We start from the raw sequence: 5,610 nt of genomic DNA, 5'->3' as shown, positions 1-5,610 counted from the left end.
TCGCTACAGTGGGCGCGGCCACTACTCATGTGGACGACATCGCGTACGGGCAGCGCTCGCGCGCCATCGTCCTGCGCGTACACCGCCCTTTTGCCGTCTCGTCCTGCTCGTCGTTGGCCCCAGCTCGAGGGCACGGCCGCCGCTGCTCGACATACTACAAAGGAGGAGGAAGCGCGGGCGATATACCGTGCTGCCTCGCCTCCTCCTTGGGTGGGCGGCTGCATGTATAAGGTTGCTCGTATAACGCGAGTCGCATCTGGCGCGCTCGGAGAGAGCATCTACACACATGGCGAATTTGTTCTACGCGCTTCATACGAAGCCGCTATATGGGAGCATGCTCGGAAGAGAACAGATAGTACAGGAACCACAGCACCTGACCTTGACAGGAGGTCGCGTGGGAAGAAGACGCATCTTCTTATAAAAGGAGGAGGCGCGCGGGATGATGCCGGTGTGTGTGTGTGTGTGTGTGTGTGTGTGTGTGTGTGTGTGTGTGTGTGTGTGTGTGTGTGTGTGTGTGTTGTTTCGGCGGACACATCTCGCGCTGCGCTTCATGCAGCCGCTTATACTCTTTACCGTGAAGCATGCAGTGTGCGGGCGTTTCCATCGGGGCGGAACATCGTGTTGACCCCCAGTGCTCTATTCTCGCACACGACACACTCATTCGTGTGGGCCGTATGCGTGTAGCCCCACTCCATCTGGCGAGCCGGACGCTCCTCACTTGTGCCTCCGTGTACACACCTTGTTTTATCTTTTTTATATAACTTCTATAGCTTGTCGATTCGAGTGACTGCATATGACGCTCTTTAGGTGCAGTGGAACGGAGCGGATGCTCACGTTCACGCGCAATCGCTGTCAGTACCGGTTATGAACTCCGTAAGCATCGAGCGGATTCTTTTGAGAGCGCCGCAGTGTCTGTCAACTGCTCTGTGTGTCTTGTCACGCGCACCATCGGGTTGTATATAGGACGCACGTGATGTAGACAAGCGCTTATCGACGGGCGTGGCTGCATATTTGCGTTATGGAAATTGGCTCCGTTCCCTATAGGCCGCAGATGCAAAGCGTGCATTTATAGACATGCCATTGCGACACCCACCGCCAGTGCTGTTTCGGGGATAAACAACCCCCGCGTGCTTTAAATTCCACGTTTATAAAACCGCGCCACTTGGACTTGAGTCGTTGAGTGTGATAGCTTAGTGGAAAAGACGCTCAAACAAAACGTGCGTAGGAAAGGTCCAGTGAAACTCCTTGTTAGGCCACTGTTAAAGCTTTCATGTATACGTCTTAACCTCTGTCTCGAAAAGATAAGGGGTTATTTTGAATGCTTCAAACCGCTTTCAAGTAAGTTTATCGTTCGCTCGCTCGATTCATTCATTCATTCATTCATTCATTCATTCATTCATTCATTCATTCATTCATTCATTCATTCATTCATTCATTCATTCATTCGCTTCACCTAATTCTGGGCACTCGGCTAAACGTTTCTGTGGTTTGCTGTCATCCGATGGCGCGGCGTCATGAAGTTGTCTGGTAGGTACATAACTCAGCAAAAATAGGCGAGCTCACTCAGACTCACTCGTGAACTACACTTTGCGCTTAGGGCTCCTTCGGACTCACACTCACGAAATTTTTCTCAACCGGACTCAATCAGACTCAGACCCACGGCCGACTCCACAACGGCCCGATCTGAGTCTGCGTGAGTCTGAGTGAGTCGACTCATGAGTGAGCCTGCCAACCTATGGGTAGGTCTGCATTGCCTGCTTTCCGCTTTAACGCTGTGCTGGGGGTTATCCGAAATGTCTCACACCTCTTTGCAATCAGCCTCTCGCTCGTCTATTGACTCGGTTGCGTCACCCGATACTAAGCACTTGGCTGAGCGGCGTTTCTGCGTTTGGTGCAGCAACCTCGAGCTGTTTGACAATTAATGCTGCAGCGAACGATTAGTGCCACCTGCGCGCGCAGCCCGTTCCTGCATGCAAACACTTTATGCGCACATGCTAATGTGCTTGCCTATATACACGAAGCGATGGGCGTGGCGCCGCTAAACGCGAGTTGGGCAAACGCTTCAACCGCGCCGTGAAGAGTCCTTCCGAGCATCAGATATCTACGCTCGCGCATGTGTGTGTAGATATACACGCGCAGGGGGCCGCGATGTTGCTCCACACCTCCACACCATATCTCGGAGAGGCAGGCCTGCACGCACCTCTGTAGCTACTCGGCTGGATCGTCTTGGCTCGGCTCGTTCATCTTCGGCAGCTCGAAGCCATCGACCGCGCCAGGGGCTTGCGTAGTGTTGTAAGAGCCGGCTTGTGTACAAAGCCTGTATCCGAGGCTGCGAAATCACTTCCCACACACGGTGGCGAGAGATTAATATCGTCGAGCAGAGGCGCCATTGCATTAAGAGCGCTCATCGGCACCTTCGGGAGGCATGCACGGCCATTTTATCGTCGGATATTGTAACCGTTTTGTTGTGTTTCGTTGTTGTTGCTGTCCGCTTTGTGTATACCAGGAAGACGAGGTGGACAGATATTATCACAGGTGTACGCGGAGGTTGTTACAAAAGCAATCCAGTTTAGGGACAGGAAGAGATAGAGAGAGAGGGAAAAAGAGATAATTCAAAAGTGTTTTTTTTTTTTTTACCACTTCGGAGTGAGCACGAGCTTACCAAGCCTTGCCTTTTGATTCAGAAGCTTCAGGAGAGGCAGTCGAGAAACACTGAAAGTGCTGCTGCGTCCACAGCTCCATATGGACACATAAACCGTGCAATTCCGTGTGCGCCGAGACCGAGAGGCATTATTAATTAATACCGCGATGTTGGGCGTGCCCGAAGAATGCATACATTATTACGTCATTCTCATTGCCTGCTTGCGCTTGTCGAGTTGATAATCAGTTATCGTAGCAGCAACTCTGATGCTTTCAAGAAACAGCTACCAGGGCTGTTGTGCATATACTTGCACACGGGTTTTACTTGGTTACATTGTCATTGTATTGGCGCATCCCTTTTTCCTTTTTCCTGGCGCCGTCTTTCATCATTCCTTTTAGGGGCGGAGCACCTTAGGGTCTAGGCTTGCCCGTTGTGTGGTGTCCGTGCTCACGGCACAGCACCATGTAAATTCCCCTAAAAAAGGTTTAACAATAGACTAATATCAATAATAATTGTGACAGAGCAATATAAAACACCTACAAGCACAAACCCTTTATACCAGTCGGCGACTACAACGTAGACATTATGGACCATAGGACCTAGCTTCGCCCACTCGTCATCATTCACTTCGTGGAGATGCGTTCCATTTTTTTTTAATTTTAAATAGACTATAAAAGCTCTCTGCCTTTCCTAATATGTTATATCCTTTTGTTACAGGTTTAAGCCCTGAGAAGATAACCTACTCAACCTACTTGAACATCTTAAAGCCTTTCCTCAAGTAAGTAAAATGAAATTCGTTGTTCTCGAAAGGGTCGTATTTTCGTAATCGGACCAAGTAGGAAATAGGCTTTAGTAGCATGGTTAATCGGGCAGCCTAAGGTCCATATGAATGACTGAACGCATATAACATCGACATTGCCGTTAAATTATTGGCACGTGTGACCCGCTTTCTCCCAGCGAACATTATTGTCTATCGACAAAGAAACCACGTGAACGTGAGTTCTGACGAAATAACTTCTTGCAATTCTGGGTTATGGAAATATGTTGCACGCGCGCCTTCATACGCGTATACAGTTCTTAGTCTAACAATATGTCGTGCTTTGCGAATTAGCAGTCTCGATGCGGCAACTCAAGACAGCATTGTTTCAAAAGCCACGTGCACCATGAACATAAATGGCAGATCGGGAGCTTAGAGAGGAAAACTGACAGGTTCACCTCCTATATGGTTAAATAAACAGAACAAATATAGAAAGAAAAAAAAATCAATGAGAAAAGCACTGAGATGTGAACAAAAAAATGAACAACAGGAAGCGATATTGAACTAGGAATTGTAGGGTGGAAACATCAGCACAGTAACGGGGCCGGGTGAATTCGTGAACTATAGTTTCTAAGTAGAAGTCGTATGCAGCCATTGCCTTATGGCGCACGTTAGTATGGCAGTTATGGAATTTCCGATTTGTCTTCCCTCTAGACTATATAGAAAACTTCGTATGCCAAGCACGCACCCATTGCTTTGTGGTGCACACTACTGTGGCAATACCGGGAGGGAGATGCGATTTTTCTTCCTTATAAACTATAAAAACCTCGTGTGCCAAGCACAGCCAGCCCTATATACACCGATGGGTGCGTACACTTCCGCGTAATTTCGCGGGCCCCAGAAGAACAAAGAGCTGCTCTCAGTGGGCACGGCCACACACCGGATTAAGCGAAACGTGCACCCAGAAAGTTGAAATATCGCGCGCGCATGCGCCGACCGCTTCCTGCACGAAGGCTAACCATCCGCTCCAAGGAGGAGGCGTGCCCAACGGTGCTTTCTGTGTGAGCGCATCATGCGTGTGAGCGCATCATGAAGTATGCAGAGTTCGCATATTATGAGCGGCTTTTTATACGGTTCCAAACAACAAGCATGGAGATATCGCTGACGAAGCCCATGCACATCACGTGGAAGGGTTACTATAAACGTGCGCAAAAGAAGCATGCGCATTGCTGCGACTGTTTTTGCTTGTATATTAGAACGCTGTATAGTCCGTAGGATCCATACAATAAGCGGGAGAGAAAAACCCATAAGTTTCCGGTCAGTAGCGGGCGCTCTTCAAATGACCACCTGTCCAAATGAGTAAGGCGAGCCGAGCCGCTCGGCTTGTGTAATACCGGCTTTTAGCGCTCGTTTATATAGACCACGCTATAATAGATGCACTTAACTACACACCGCACACGCACACTCTCCGAATACGCGCACACCCAGAAACGGTACATACAGCTGAAAGGAAGCAATTGGCGGCCTTGAACTCAATAGCTTAAAGAAGCGTGTAAGTGGCGTACGTTGTACCACCGCAACCGCCTACGCTATAAACGCTCCCATGGAGCATCGCGAATGCGATACGAGCGCCCCACTGTATATATGCACGCTACGACGCAGCGACCTCCATGTCTCTAGATGCACCGTGCATATAGTATGGACCTGGGGGCAGCAGATGATAGGTGGGCGTTGTCCGGCACGCAAGCCTTCCGCGTCGTAGTTTCTTTCTTTCTTTCTTTCTTTCTTTCTTTCTTTCTTTCTTTCTTTCTTTCTTTCTTTCTTTCTTTCTTTCTTTCTTTCTTTCTTTCTTTCTTTCTTTCTCTTTAAACATCGCAGGCCATGCGATGCAGCGTTCCCCGCATTTTCGGAGGCGCACCCCTTCGCCCTGGGCGGCTCTGATAGATCGTCTCGCCGCGGGTCACCGATAGAGTAATTCGGTAGCATCGGCCGCTGACCTGCAGGCATACACAGAACATGCTGGAGCGGGAGTGTCGGCCGCGTTCTCCGTCGCTGTCACTGTCAGGCGCTTAAAAAAAAAATAATACGACGTGCGCGAGTGTATATAAACACACCAGGATGTCACTTTCCTTTTTTCGAATATCACGTGACCGCCGGGAGAGACCGAGCGTCGGTCATCCGCCAGTTTCATTTTCGATGTATCGTTAGTTCG

At 49.4% G+C, this 5,610-nt stretch overlaps 1 protein-coding gene across 1 annotated transcript in view; it reads left to right on the top strand.

Moving 5' to 3' along the window:
* Positions 1 to 3,359: 3,359 nt before the first annotated feature.
* Positions 3,360 to 5,610, top strand: part of LOC119383622 (CD151 antigen) — a 60,943-nt gene continuing 58,692 nt past the window's right edge. Inside the window, exon 1 of the mRNA XM_037651881.2 lies at positions 3,360 to 3,419. The gene's annotated coding sequence lies outside the window, so the exon portion shown is untranslated. The remainder of the gene's footprint in view (positions 3,420 to 5,610) is intronic.

The sequence above is a fragment of the Rhipicephalus sanguineus genome, chromosome 2 (genome assembly GCF_013339695.2).
Source record: "Rhipicephalus sanguineus isolate Rsan-2018 chromosome 2, BIME_Rsan_1.4, whole genome shotgun sequence".
NCBI classification, from domain to species: domain Eukaryota; kingdom Metazoa; phylum Arthropoda; class Arachnida; order Ixodida; family Ixodidae; genus Rhipicephalus; species Rhipicephalus sanguineus.
The sequence above is the reverse complement of the archived record's forward strand: the minus strand, read 5'-3'. Positions and strand labels throughout refer to the sequence as shown.